Source organism: Desmodus rotundus, chromosome 7, assembly GCF_022682495.2.
Source record: "Desmodus rotundus isolate HL8 chromosome 7, HLdesRot8A.1, whole genome shotgun sequence".
Taxonomy (NCBI): domain Eukaryota; kingdom Metazoa; phylum Chordata; class Mammalia; order Chiroptera; family Phyllostomidae; genus Desmodus; species Desmodus rotundus.
Window position 1 is genome coordinate 9,496,469 of NC_071393.1, and position 16,259 is coordinate 9,512,727.

Genomic DNA, 16,259 nt, shown 5'->3' on the forward strand with positions numbered 1-16,259 from the left:
AGTAAGTTATTAACTAAAGAGAAGCAATGAGGACACTTCCCAGATTGACTTTTCCACCTGTGGTAGACACATGTAAGGGTTAGTCATGTAGTTGTATATCCTTTGGGAATAATACTGTATCAGTTGATGTGAGTTAGGGTAAGGAAATGGAAAAGAGAAGTTAAAGATGGTTTCGTTTTGAGTGATTTGGATGATGAGACTGTCACTAACTCAATCACTAAAAATACAAGTTAAGGTAATACTGAAGAGCTGTTTCACACAGGTTGAGTTCAACATGATATGATCGCATGATGATCTCCCAGTGCAAACAGAGAAATAGAATAGAATGTCAATTTATTTTTATTTTTAAAAAGATTTTATTTATTTATTTTTAGACAGAGGGGAAGGGAGGGAGAAAGAGAGGGAGAGAAACATCAATGTGTGCTTGCCTCTCCGGTGCCCCTTACTGGGGACCTGGCCTGCAACCCAGGCATGTGCCCTGACTGGGAATCGAACCGGCTACCCTTTGGTTCGCAGGCCAGCACTCAATCCACTGAGCCACAGCAGCCAAGGAAGAATGCCAGTTCTTGAAGGCATTCACTAGCATACAACTGCCAACTGAAATCAGGAGAATGGATGGACTCTATAAGGGAGAGAAGAGTGCAAGCAAAGGGCAGAGAGCTAATATCTGGGTCCTCTAGAAAAATCTGAATTAGTTTAATTGGTGGCTTCATCTAATAAGTCATTCAAGAGTTCTAAGTCTCATTTTCCTCATTTGTAAAAGAGAAATAAGAATAACTACCGTATCAAGTGGTTGTGAAAAATAAATTATATAACGAATATAAAACCTTTAGCCAATGACTAATATATAAGTTCTTAAGCAGATGTGTGAGTTCAGAAAGAGGAAGAACCACGAAGGAAGACAAAGAAGAAGTGCCAATTCATGCATTCACTCATACATACAACAAGTCCAAGTACACTGAATATCTACAATGTATAAGGCATTCAGCTAGAATAAACAACAGAGTAGAAAGGCAGATTCAGTTCAGAGTCAGCCAACGTTTGTTGAGTACTTCCTTGTGCCGGGCATTATGATATGCTTTCATTTATCTCCTTAAGGGATAGAAAGCAAGGTGGGAGACTGTCCAAAAAGATCAAGTGGGCAAATTAAATGAGGACTTAGAAAGGACCATTAAAGTTGGCAAAATTAAAATTACTGCCGATTTCTGAGAAAACTGTTGTATTAACAGTATCACTGAGATGGGGTTGGGTTAAGATTGGGATGGAAGGGAAGGCAGGAAATGAAACCGGGGGAAACGTCTTACAGGCACACTAGAGCAAACCGAAAAGAAAGGCAGGGTCAAGTATAGGCTTCTGGAGACAGAGATCTGTGCTTGCCTGGAGGAGAGAGGGAAGAAGTCAGTGAAGGAAGAAGACAAGGACAGCTTTACTTAGTCATTTCTTTTTAAGCGATGGCAAAGCAAGAAATACTTAAGATACACTTGAAAAAGAAAACATCTTCTGCACTTACTGGTCACTTAACGAGTGAACAACTTTTCAATGCTAATATCTTATAGACCTGGTTTTATAAAGAGACATGGGAACGGCAGACCGATTTTTAAAAAACTATGATGACTTCTCAAGATTTTACAAGGCTAGAGCACAGGTTTTTCTACAAGTGAAAATCTCATTATTCCACAAATACCATTCTGTAAAAAGTAGTCTTCCTAACTGCATACAGTGTGTGCTGAGACTTCAGGGAAAGCTTATCTTTATAAGTGGAACTGTGCTCTGCTGTCTGTGGTAGTATCTTCAATACCACCATCCCATGTTATCTCAAAGGACAAGTGACCCTACCAAAAATACCAAACGTACTTAAAATTTTTTTTCAGTTACACTCGACATTCAATATTATTTTACGTTAGTTTCAGGTGTACAGCATAGTGGTTAGACACTTACATAATTTAGTAAGTGATCCCCTCTAGTACCCATCTGGTGCCATATAGTTATTACAATATTATTGACTATATTCCCTGTGCTGTAACAAATGTACTTTTAAGACATCTACTCAAACAAGAGGCTCTCTCTCAAGCACTCCCACGCCTTCCCCTACCCCTTCTTTCCCCAGCGCAAGCCCGGAGCCTGTTCCTCCTCCTCTTCTCTGAGGTGTGTATGCCCTTGTTTCTTTCTCCTAAGCTCCAAGGGCCCTTCTTTTGCCTCTGTAACTTGTTTCCAAAGTCCATGCAGCCCAGCTGGTTCACTTCTTCCAGGGCTCACTTCTACCTCTGTGACTTTATAAATAAACTTCTGCTTGTATCTGAGTCTTGGCTCTGAATTCATTCTTAGCCAGAACTCGAAACCCCAAGGCTGCCGAACCGAGGCCCAGTCAGCAGTAACATCCTGGTGCTGCTTCTCTGCCAACGACTCTGTGTGGCTCCCTGTACGAATACTCTGATAAAATGGGTATGTTTCTCTGAAAATAAAGCTCACCATGTTTGTCCCCGGGGGGGAAAAGAAACACCAACACCCCTCCCCCCCCAAAAACACATCCAGGACTTTGAGAGATAAAGCACCTAACACTACTCTTACTCCTTTATTGAATTCTTTTCATTTATTCCTTCACTAAAGAGAAAGGCCTGGTCTTGTTTCAACTTCAGCTTCTACACACTAATATGATTTTAATAAAAAAGTGTAGTATATACCCTAACCACCCTTCTTCAAATTGCAACCTCCTGCCAGTCCCTGTTCATCTTCTCTGTTTTTTTAGTCTGTAGCATTTATCACCTTCTAATACACTATGAATTTTACTTAATTTGTATATTTTTTATCTCGTCCTTCTAAAATGTAGATTCTCTAAGTGCAGGTTTTTAGTCTGTTTCTTCCCTGTTGCATCCCCAATGTCTAAAATGACGTCTGACAGATCGTGCTCATGCAGAAAATAGTTGATTCCAATACAACAAAAAATGTTAAAAGTTTCTTTTGTACTAACTTTTATCTATGTACCATTTTTCCTATGTTAATATTCCTTTACAGATCTCATATTATATCATATGAATTTGTTTATCTCAATTATATTGTAACTTGCTGGAAGATGACTCCACATATTAGTTCTTAATTATTTCCTTATTGCTCTCATATTTTAAATGTTAGCTAATAAATAAAGTACAGTTAACTCTTCTTTATGTTCCTGGTTCCGCCCTTTCCTTTTGCTGCCTCATATCAATGCCACTTAGCAAAGAGAGTTTGGCACTGTTTCACCAAAGTCATTCTCCACACTGGTTTGTTATGAAGTGATTGAACAGACTATGGTTTTAAGTTGTTGAAATGGCAAGCAGTGTTTTTTAAACAAAATTCTTTTATGAGTTCCAATGCAATAAAATAGTTCAGTGATTCAACTGACTGAATTACATTTCATTCACTTAGGAGGAAATTTCACTAAAGAAAACTTACTTCTCTTTTATTTTTACTCTCCAGAAATTTCACATTTGGAGATACTTTTCACACTGAGCACTTCTCACACTAGGACCCTTAATGGTCTCAGGGAGGGTCTCAATGAAGCTAATTGAAATATATTAACCAAAAAGAGGTCTCCACTACTCGATCTTGAATTATTATTTGTCTCTCCTTAGACTTCTTGGTATAATATTTGATTATTCATAAACCAGTTTAGGAAAATTATAACTTCTCTTTACAAGTAAGGAACTCCTTAAATATTGTGCAATGAATGTGCATGGCTGCCATGTTTCTACAACTGAGTGTAATCAGAAATGGAGACAATGCTTAAAGAAGCCTCTGATGAATACCATCTCCACTGCTGTAAGGCTTTCGAGTTTCAAAAATTAACATGAATGTAACCCGTATTTCAGTTTTTAAAAATTTGTGGCATTTAAAAAAACAATTTGTTCAGACAATGTTCTCAAATCTTGATGTGTAGTAAAACTTTAGGAAGACTAAATTTATTACAGGGACTTTAAGAATTTCCATTAAAGGGTCTAAAATTATGGCCATTTCCTTCTTATTTTCAGTTGATAAGAGAGGCACATGGCAAGCTAGGAAGAACATGACACCTGGAGACAGAAAAGCAGATGTTTTGCCCTGGCTGGTGTGGCTCAGGGGATTGAGTGCTGGCCTGCAAACCAAAGGGTTGCTGGTTCAATTACCAGTCAGGGCACATGCCTGGGGTGCAGGCCAGGCCCCCAGTCGGGGGTGCACAAGAGGCAACAACACATTCATGTTTCTATCTCTCTCTTCTCCCTCCCTTCCTTCTCTAAAAGTACATAAATAAAATCTTAAAAATGAAAGAAAGAAATGCATATGTTTAAATCTTACTCTGCTATTTACTAGTATGGTCTTCACTCTTGAAAAGGCAATCACAGTTAAGAGTAGGGGTTCAATTACAGCAGAACTGCATCCAAATCCCAGCCAGGTCTATCCCTAACTAGGCATAGGATCATCATCGAGTTTCAAAACTCTCTCCAAGGTTAAGTTTCCTCATCTTTAAAGTGGACATAGCAAACACACCTAACTTATAGGGTTAAGATTATGAGGATTTGATAAGATAGTGCATATAAAGTGCTAAGCAAGGTGCCTAGCACAGAATAAGCATTCAATAAACTTCAACCATTACTACTAATAAAATAATTAAATGTAAAAGTCTGTGTAGAGCATACATATGCATGAAGTACTTAACTGTTAAATTTTTAGTCTTCTTTGTGTGTCAAAAAATAGACTCAATTGCCTATAATTCAATTATTCCACCCTGATGTTCTGAATATAATAATAATATTCATTACTATATTAGAACTGAAAATTCGATCAGTCTTTGGCTGATGTTTAAATTTTATTATAGGAATTACTTTTCAGTGATTTTATGTCCTCTTTTGTTCAATAAGATATCATGTTTTCATAAATAATACAGAATGTTCAAAGGAACCTATGTCATTGTTCAATTTCAATTTTTCATGTTCTATCATTTACCAATAACTTTATGTCAAATTCTGTCTAAATTTTTTTACTTTGACTTATTTTATCCTTAAGGATTTTGAATGCAGTAAAATTTTTCATTTAAAAAAAATCCATACATCTTTTCCTCACGTCTTTGAGTCTAAAATTAACATGAAACTGAACTTTTATTTGGTGGACTGTGATGTTCCTTTTAGAAATATTATTTACGCCTCAAATAATCAAGCCACAATGGTAGGCTCTATCTTTAAAAGGTAATTTTACATACCACACTGTGGACTTTAATCATTTGATTGTATACCAAATGTTCGTAACATTAAACCTTTGCTCTCAGAGTTTGTTCTAGATCGGTGCTTGCGGACAGAGTGTTCCATGATGCTAGAAACAGTCTATATTTGCGCTCTCCAGCGCGGTGGCCACCAACCACATGTGGCTACTAGCACTTGAAATGTGGTTGATGTGAATGAGGAACTATTTTTCAATTTTATTAAATCTTAATTAAATTTTAATTTAAACGGCTGCACAGCTAGCAGCTATACTGGGTGCACAGTTCTAGACAGTTCAAAATGTTGGTAATTATGTTGGAAATGGATAATAATGATTCTTATAACTAAACTAGAGAGGCTGTGTCAGTGCCTCAGGAATTGCCGACACATCTCTGGACTAGCTGTGCAAGAAGTACCGAGGCTTTCAGCAGTGTTTTTACCGCTCCGTGAACCGACCTTCCATCAGCCACCTCCTCCCTGCCAGCATTGGTGGCCTCATACTCTTTTTGGAGTCATTTGTGAAACAAAAAGCAAAGATCTAAAACATCTAACTAGCAGTCTAACTCTGACCTTAAACTCCTATGGGAATTCAATTGTTTTTGTGGGCCTGACCTCTGAGGGAAGAAGATATTGCTACCAATGTTATTTATCTCTTTCTCTCTCCTTCTTCTTCTCAGATCTAGTCACATATAGTCAGCTCCTTGACCGGCTGTCTTTGTTTCAAACGGGAATGAAAGAGAACCACACAGGAAATAGGAACTGTTGCATTTAGTTATCACGTAGCAATGGGAAGGATGAGAGTGTGATGAAGTAATTGCTAACACAGGACTTCATAGCAGGGATATAAGAGTGAATGGAATATAGGGTGAGCCGAAAATGGAATAAATCATGAATTGGCAGATGTCAAAAACAAATAAACAAACACACACATCTACTGAAATGAAGTCTGCACTGGAAGCAGGACAAAGAAGAGCTTGTAATGTTGAAGAATGCATGGTAAGGGGCATAAAGTATATAATTGGTAAAACTAACAAAAGGGCTCTGTCCAAAGTAAAAAAAAAAAAAAAGAGGAAGTTATAGATATGAACAATGAACATATTCATAAACAGTATCCTTGAAGAATGGAAATAAAATAACAATTTTTATTTATGTATTTATGTTTAGAGAAGGGGAAGGAAGGGAGGGAGAGAGGGAGAGGGGGAGAGAAACACGGATGTGGATGTGCGAGAGAAACAGACTGGTTGCCTCTCACACGCCCCCAGTTGGGGACCTGGACTGCAGCCCAGGCATGTGCCCTCACTGGGAATCCAACCAGCAACCCTGCGGTCCTCAGGCTGGCGCTCAATCCACTGAGCCACACCAACCAGGGCCAACAATTTTTTAAAATGTAATTTTTAAAACTTTCTGGGAACTAGACAACACTTTAAGCTACAGACTGATAGGGCACAGAGTATCTCAGGAAAAATGGTCATAGGATAATTAAACACTGAAACATGTCCTAATTAAGCTACGAAATTCCAAGGATTAAAAAAATATTCCTCAGGCATTTGGGCAAAGAACAAGTCTGAGAGTTCTGAAACTTGAAGACTACCATAAATCCAATATTCTTTTAGCTGAATTGCTGGTTTAAAAATTAATATTCATCTTCAAAATAGTCGTTCATGTGTGTATTACTTATAAAGAAACATTAGACAAAATATAGCTACAGAAAATCAAAACCGATGAATTGAATAAAACTATAAAACCCAATGATTCCCCAGTATTAAGAACTAAAAATTTTAAGAAAATCTAGTACCTTAATTTATAATTTAACTTTATTCAGACTACTTAAAAGTCCATGGAAGAAATATAATTAAATTACATAAGCAATTGTGACTTTTTAAAATAAGCAACATTATAATTATGGATAATAGTTACCCTTGTTTCTAAAATCTACAACTAATCATGCCTTCGACAACTTCAATAAAGTAAGATATTTTTCTTGAGGTAGGGAAGTGAATAGTAGTGAGGGGACAGCCCCTTAAAATTATTTATTTATTAAAGGTTTATTACTGACATACAATTCAATAGGCATCACAACTTATAAATGCCTTATAACTGAACTACTCACACAATCCACAAGACAGCTTCTGTCAGCCTCGTTTTACAAATGAAGAAATGAAAGCAAAGCTAAAGGAAACTAATTGCCCAAAGTTGCATATTCAATCAACAGAAAAAGAAGAGTATCACTTCTACTATGAGTTTGTTGTTTGTCTCAGCTTTTGTCACAACCCTGCACCATACAGTGTCTGGCCACTGAGTGACACTGGTCTTAACCAGAGGCCTGTGGCATCATGATCTAGCACAGCAAAATCACGGGAGCGGTGGAAGGCTGTGGAGGAAAAATACGCTGGGAGAAACACAAGAGGTGTGAATCCCATCAACCTAAGTGCTCTCTGTTGAGGCTCTATTCTGCTGAGCCTTGTATTAAAAACTGGAGTGAAAATGAAACTGACAAAAAATTCCTATCATTAAAGAAAGGAAATGCAGAAAAGAAGACAACAGTAATTTAAAAAGCCTTAAAAGCAAAACAAAATTATAAATCTTTTAAAAAAATGACAGTTTAAAACTCATAAGGGGAGCCAATCAACTAGGAATAATGCTGGATCCTAGTAGAAAGGTTAGGCGAGGCATTATAGAATGAAGGTGTTTTCTTCTGTATTACAAAGAAAGGTTATCTCCTATAACCTCACCCAAGACTGGGACACTGTAACATTTTAAAGGTCAGTGGCAATAGTAAACCCATTATGAGGTTGGATCAGATACTTTACTAAAAATTTACTAAAAAATAGTAAATTTTTTTAACATAGTAATGACTCAACTGTCCAGTAATCTAAGGACAAAAATTTAGAGAAACGAAACCAAAACTTTTACATTCAAGGAAAACTAGGACAAGTTATGAAGAACTCAAACTGGAATAAGTTATTATGGCTCTATCTTATTTAGTGATTCAGCCAAAGAAGTTATTTACCACTATTACCCTTGAAGCTGTGTTTGCCCTTTTGTAAAGTATTTGTTAAAACTTCTAATCTTCCCTGCCTTTCTCCAGAAGTAGTGAAATGCATTAATGATACTGCTAGTGGAGAGAAAACACAAGCTAAGAAGGAAGTTCTAGGCCCTTCGAAGCCCACAGAATGCAAATCTTTTAGCAGTGACATTTTAATGTCCAGCACAGTACACACCATCTATATATCTTCTAGAGTGATAACTGTAGGTTTGCCTAGAATTTCCTGAAATTAAAATTACAGGAAGTCTCCAACTTGCAAAAGTGTTGAGTTCCAAATGTTCCCTTCCAAGTTAGTTATCTGTAACTAAATGTATTTGTATCCACAAATCAATATTTTATGGGGAATTTAGGTTTTTATTTATTTACTTTTGGAATTTAGGTTTTTAGACTAGTCCACAGAGTTTATTAACTATAATGCAAATCTAATACCTTATTTTACATTTTAAAATTAACCTTTAAAAAGCCCTGACCTAGTAGCTCAGTTGGCTAGAGTGCTGTCCTTGTACGCCAAGGTTATGGGTTTGATACCTGGTCAGAGCAAATACAAGAAGCAACCAATGAATGGATAAATAAGAGGAACAAATCAATGTTTTTCCCTCTCTCTGTCTTCCCCCTTTACTCCTCTCCCTTTCTCTCCTTGTCCCCCTCCCTCTCTCTCTCTCAGATTAATCTTTTTAAAGAAAACTTTAAAAAATAAACCAAAATATCTCTTAAAAGTACTGTTGAAAAACAACTAATTATGCAAATGAGAAAACATTTCATTGAGTCATAATTTTAAAACAATATCTTGAATTAAGATAGAGTGCATAAAAATGACACAGTAATGGAGACTTGGGGATATTCTGAACGGAACTTGTGGATTAGTACAGGACTTTAGGGACTGCTGCCATTAGCTCTTTATTAGATCTAATTTCATTGAAAAATCAACCGCTCGTCTGTCTCTCAACATACAATGTGTCATTAGCACTAAATCCACAGAGCATCAAGGTGGGAAAAGACTTAAGAGATCATATTCAATCTGATCTTAATTTGGAAATGGAGAAATTGAGACTCAGATAGTTGGAATACGTTAACACAAATTATTATCCAACCAATTAATTTGGGAGCTGAAATCCCATCTAAATTTTTTATCCAGTGTCTTTTTCCATTATAACAATGTTTGCCAGTCATGATCAACACCATATTTTTTTCTCAGAAATAAATTAAAAACATTATACTAACAATTTTATCTGTGTAATTGAACAATATCTAATCAAGTTGGGGGTATGCATACCCTATGGCTTACCCATGGTCACATGGTCAGTTACTCATTAGGCCATCACATGTAACTATAAAAAATAAGAAGCAAAATACTTATCAATAAGGAAAAAGATAATTGTGGTATAATCATCCAGTATAAAGACCATACCACTATTTAAATCAATGAATGTGACCTAAAGGGAAGGGAAGAGGTGTAAAGGAGACTTCGATGACATAATAACATATTTCTTTAAAAAATTAAGTCTGACATAGGTTTCTAGATGTTAGTGACACTCTGCATGTGTGACGTACTTTAACTTTTTCAAAAAGTGAAATAATATTCCTCCCCACAAAGAGGAGGACATAAAAGTGAAAGAGACTAGACTGGACAATTATTTGGGGTAATTACGAAAGTCTACAGGCACATGACAGAAACATTTGTTTGGGGTAGAATTAACTAAATTGTAAGTGTAAATGACAAAGGAAAATTGATGGAAGAAATAGTAAATAACGGAAATTGTGAATTTTGGATTGTATAGTTCTCCAAGCTCGCCATGAGCTGCTGGTATTGATGAAGACAGTTAGGCTGCTATTGGGATACTTCAGAATGGTGAGAAGAGGAGGGAGGTTACTATGAGGTATTGATGCTAACAAAGGCGGTCAGATGGGAGACATCATATACATATTACAAACTATTTCTAATTATTTGATTTCTTAGATCTCCCCTGCATTTATTCCTAATGTTAATGGGTGACTCAGTCTTATTTTTATCCCCCAGCTTTACTGACATAATTGGCATATCACACTGTATAATTTAAGGTGTACAATGTGATGATTTGATGCATGTGTATGTTGCAAAATGATTACCACAATAAGGCTAGTTAACAACACACATTCATCACCTCACCTAATTAAAATTTTGTGTGTGTGTTTATATGTGTGTGTGTGGTGAGAATATGTAAGATCTACTTTCTAGCAACTTTCAAGTATATAATATCATATTGATAAGTATCATCTTACAGCTAGAAGATAGTGCCCTTTAATCAACATCTTCCACTTCCCTTACTCCCAGCCTCTGGTAACCCCCATTCTACTCTCTGTTTCTATGAGTTGGGGCTTTTTTTTTTTTTTTTTGATTTCACATATAAGTAAAACCATACAGTATTTGTCTTTCTCTGACTTATTGCACTAAGCATAATGCCCTCAATGTCCACCCAAGTTGCCATTTGATTTCCTTTTTTTAATGGCTGAATAATATTCTATTGCCTCTGTGTATATGTGTGTACCTTATCTCATGTCTTCTTTTTCCATTCACCCAACGATGAATGCTTAGGCTCTTTCTATGTCTGGGCTACTGGGGATAATGCTACTATAAACATGGGGGTGCAGGTAACTGTGCCTTCTTCTTTCATTTTTTTAATCCTCACCTGAGGATATTTTTATTGATTTTAGAGAGGGAGGAATGGAGAGAGAGAGCGCGCCATTGATGTGAGAGAGAAAAAACATCAATGGGTTGCCTCCCATATGCACTTGGCCTGGGATCGAACCCCCAACCTAGGTATGTGTCCTAACTGGGAATTGAATCCTGAACCTTTTTGGTGTATGAGACGATGCTCCAACCATCTGAGCCAACTGGCCAGGGCTGTGCCTTCTTCTTAATACATTTATATACAGGGTCAGGTTTTAAAGTATTCAATTAAAGAAATCTAAAAAGGCATACAGATCATGGATTTATCCATATAAATCTTATCTTTTAAGTTCCCTTTTAATCTTCCCTTTAACCACAGCATACCCACTATTCAAAAGGGTCTGGTTAAATGCACTAGTAGTTTACTTGTATTCCTTCAGAAATTTTATTGTGTTTATTGCAAATGTTCCTTTATTGAATATAGTAGGAAAAAAAATGGTTCCCCATATATACACAGAACTGAAAGAGATCCTCTCATTTGGCATAAATTATGTTTTTGGTCTTATTCAGGAAATATATGATGGTATAAAAATATTCTGCCTTGATGACATATATTTTAAAAACCGCAAAGAATTCATTAAAAAAAACTGTTAGGGATAATAAACAGATGCAAAGTTGTAGGATACAAAATCGGCACACAAAATCAGTTGTATTTCTGCATACTAGCAATGAATAATGTAAACATGTGTGTAAGAAAGCTAAATTCTCATCTTCCATCTAAAACTGAAATACTGAGATAGCAGTATAAATATGTTCTTTAGAAATACGTAGGGAAAAACCAGAGAAAATATCTATAAAACTTTAAAGTGATTGCTTCTCAGAAGCAAGAACTGGGAGTGAGAATGGAGATGTAAGGCATGAGACAACTGTTTTTCATTATAAGCTTTGAAAAAACTTTTAAAACTGTATGAATGTATAGTATTGATTAAAACAAAATTATATAAAAATTAATGCTTCTTTGGTGAGTTATTAAAAGAGAAAGGCAACAATCGGGGGAAATATTTGTTTCATACACTACGATGATAACCAGTATCTGAAGTATATAAAAAGCACTTACAAATCAAAAAGACAAAGTGAAAAAAGGTATCAAAAGGGGCATAAGGAAGTGAATAGCCAACTTATGGAACTATAAATAGCTAATGGACAGGTGAAGAGATTTTCAACCTCAGTAATAATCAAAGAAATATAAGTTAAATGTTATCAATTTCTTCGTACCTGAGCAGCAAAGTATTAATAGGCACTCCTATATCAGACCCTGGGGTGGGCGGTGTGCAAGTTGGTATAATAACAGAACTTCACTGGTGGGCAAGCTGGCAATGCCTATTATATTTTAGAATGGATATACCTGCCCATCCAGCCATTCTACTTCTAGGTATTTGTTCTATGGAAATACCCAAGTGGAACAGGCATGTTTAATGCAGCAAGCTAATACGAACGGCTTTAACTTTCATCAATAACAACGATGGGATAATTTATGGTATAACAGGTTAGTGGTCGAAAAAGAACAAGTATGTATGTCCTGATATTTCATAAATACATGAAGTGAAAAAAGCATGTTGCAGAACAGTGCATATAATAAAATCCCATTTTTATTTAGAAATACATGCATACAATTGCATGTAGGTTTATGTATGTATGCCCATAGGAAAAATTCCAGAAAGCTATACACCAAGTCATTAACAATAAATAAACCTCACTGGTGGTGTTACTATAGAGGAATTTCATTTTCAACTTTTTTGTGTCATTTGCATTTTTTACAGAAAAGAAGTTGCTCGGAATTAATGATCAAAGACATATCTTGAAGGTATCCAGCATTGTGTCAGGTATTTTGGATGAAATAACTATAATTTTAACAGCAACCTTTGAATATCACTTTATTTTTAAAATCATGGGTATAATTGTACTTAAGTTATCAATTATGATAAAAAATAACTTACTCTTAGATTTCACCAGCTCATTAGGCAGTTTGTTAGTTCTGCTTACAATCGTCACTCTACTAACTGTTGCCAAAACATTCAATAGCTTTATTTTTGCTTTCTATTTTGAAAGTAATACATGTTTGACATTCTAGAAATGCAAAGGGGTGGGAAGAGAAGAAAAATTTTCCCTCTTCACTTGGCTTCTTCATTCTCACTGCTCAAAGGTAATTAATCCTAAGAAACTGTGTATTCTTTAAATTTTTTTCTATAAATATATATAATGAGCATCCTCTTTTTATTACACAAATGGAGTCATACTATAACACTGACCAGCAACTTGTCTTCATATAGCAAATTAAACAGACCATTACTGAAAAATACTCCTTATGGTGTTTCTTATTGAAAAGACACATTTGGGCTACTTAGGGACCATCATGATCAAAAAGAAACAAGCAAGCAACACACCTAATTCGATCCCTGCATCTGGCTTTAGTAACAAAAACTATTTACTCCACCCTTTCATCATCTATGACATACGTTGTACTGGAGGTTTTATATATATGTATATGTGTATTATATTATATTAATTGATTCCCACAAGAATCCTAAGAGGTAAACACTATCATCCCTATTTTATAGATGAGGAAGCGGAGGCTCTGAAAAGGTTAAGAACCAGGACTAGGGAAAGTTCAAACCAGTTTGAACCACTTGTTTATATAATGTAAGCATATATCACTTTGAAAGAACAGCACTCACATATACTGAGAAATAATAATAGTGAAGGAAAATGTTCCAAACATTCATAGAAAAGCTATGTTTAAGCTATTTGATCGTGTGCCAAGAATAATGAAATCAATCTGTGTTAGACAAAGAGTTAAGTTCATTCAATATCAAGTCCTTGGAGACTGGTTCTGAAACTCAAGTTTCCTTTCTGGCAGAAGAGGAACTTTTATAAAACTCCAAAAATAAAATGTTCACAAATAAGCCTCAGGATAATTGGTATTTAGAGTTTCCATATTATGTCTTCCTGAATAAAGATTTACTTACAGAGTGCAGACACTATCCTTCTCAATTTCTATTGCTAATAAGATCTGAAAAGTCCATTTGCTCTTTCTGGATTAATTTTAGACCTCCTTTGTCTGAAAGAGGGACAATATCATATAAAACCAACCCCACAGTTGTGATTTTCCTAATCCCAAGAAGACATTTTTGCTTATTTCAGAAAGTGTATTGTATTTACATAGTAAATTCTACTTTTTAAATTGGCCATATATGCATTCTACCACACAGGGTTCCCACAAAAAACCTAAGATCTCCTCTGTAATGTTCCTCTTTATAAGTTCCTAAAATGACCAGCTTGTCTAGGTACCAGAAAGAAACATGATAGAGACAAACCCTACTTTCGGGGAGCTTGAGTCTATGGAAGAAACATTTAATACATTTAATGTTCTACCTTACTTACATGGGGATGGAGCACCTGATCTACTCCCCATTCAAGCTCAAAGTTCTATACTAGATAGAGCACAGCAAACTCTGCAGCTTACCGTTAAAACCCCCAAACAGTGGGGTGGGGTAGAGGGGTAGGGAGAAAATGCAGACAACTGTAACTGAACAACAATTAAAAACAAACAAACAAACAAAAACCCCCAAACAACCCTGCTATTTCAGAAATTCACATTAATGGATAACATGCTGAATTCATTATTTCCTTTGAGTAGATGAGCTTCAAGTTTTGTCTTCAAGGGAAACTGGAGATCCCCAGTTTTTTTAATCCTCACGCAAGGACATTTTTTCATTGCTTTTAGAGAGAGAGGAAGGGAGAAACATTGACGGGAGAGAGAAACATCAATGCGATAGAGAAGCATTGACTGGTTGCCTCTGGTATGTGCTCAGACGAGATCATATGTGCTTGAAGTGGGGATTGAACGAGCAACCTAGGTATGTGCCCTGACCAGGAACTGAACCCACAGCCAACCGAGCCACACTGGTCAGGGCCTCAAATGTTTAATGTCACCAAATAATTGAAACTTTCTACTTGTATAAAGAAGTGTAATGTTTATTAAGTTAACATCTCACATAAATCTCATAGAAGAAATTTATAATAGCTTTTAAATTTAAAAATTAACTATTTTTCTTGTAATTTCATTCATTTATTCAGCAAATATTTATTTAATATCTAGTATGTTCCAGGCTTCATGCTAGGTAGTAAAGATATAATCATGAACATGTTAAGATCTCTGTCCTCGAAGAGATTTTATTTACCGAGAAAGCAACCCTGAAAGTACAGGCAATAACAGACCAGAACACATAAAGGGTCTCTAGTCTTTTGAGGAAAGGGGGTAAGGAAGTCCCAAAGAAACCAAAATTTGATCTGGGGTAGTTAACACAAAGGCCTGGAGGCAAAAGAGCATAGCATGACAGAGCTCATGACTAATAAACACAATCAACACGCTAGGTAACAGAATATGGATCTTTGGACCTTGGAACTTGTGACAGGAAAAAAAAGCAATTCTGAGATGCCCTAAATTACATTACAGCGGCTGGAGACTGAGAGGATGACAGAGCAGTTAGGCGGTTAATAGGTGGGGCCAGCTAACAAGACTGCCCACATTCCTGAGTGTATGTTGGAACTTCGAATGAACTTCAGGTGGCCATTTCCATGATCATCTAAAAGAGAGACTAGCTTGGTGCTCATTGAACCCCAGGAGCCTCTGCTTCTTGCTTACACACGAACTTGCTGGACTGCGGCCTGCAAGCAACCCAAAGGAGCAAATACTTCTTCCTTGGGGACTCTGGGCCTATTTCAGAACTAGCCCAGCTTCAACTTCTCCCAGCCCCTCTACTTCAGCCAGTGTAAATTCTTTCAAAACAACCTACATCTTCCTCCCCCCACCCCACTGGATGTATAAAAAACACTTGCCAACTCCAGGATGGTGGGCCCGTTGCCTTTTCCACTTGGCACTGCTGCTGGTGGTTTAGACTTCATGTGCCAGGACGCGGCTTTGTTTCCTTGCTAGCAATGGCCCAATAACCCCTCTCTTTAAAAAAACTTCCAGCCGTGGAAGTGAAAATTTTTGTTTAACACTTACTTTAAGTGCTATGTGATGTTTCCCAAAAGAAATGGTGTGGCAGCCCCTACTAGGAATGGTGATTTGGTGTTATTTTGCCCAGAATTAACATGGGAACATACCAGGATTCTGCGTCCTGAGAGACTCAAATTCCAAAGCAATTCATATTGATTCTCGACCTTTTAAAACCCAACAAAATATCAAAAATACTCTGTCATTAATTTCAGAGTATAATTAGAAAAGTAAAAAGTAGAAAAGGAAGATAATGTAAGAGTAATGTTAACCATGCGCCAGAACTATAAACAGCAAAAG

General features: G+C 36.4%; 1 protein-coding gene across 10 annotated transcripts in view; it reads right to left on the reverse strand.

Moving 5' to 3' along the window:
* The window catches only part of TAOK3 (TAO kinase 3), a 141,349-nt gene that overhangs the window by 97,695 nt on the left and 27,395 nt on the right, over positions 1-16,259 (reverse strand). The window lies entirely within an intron of this gene.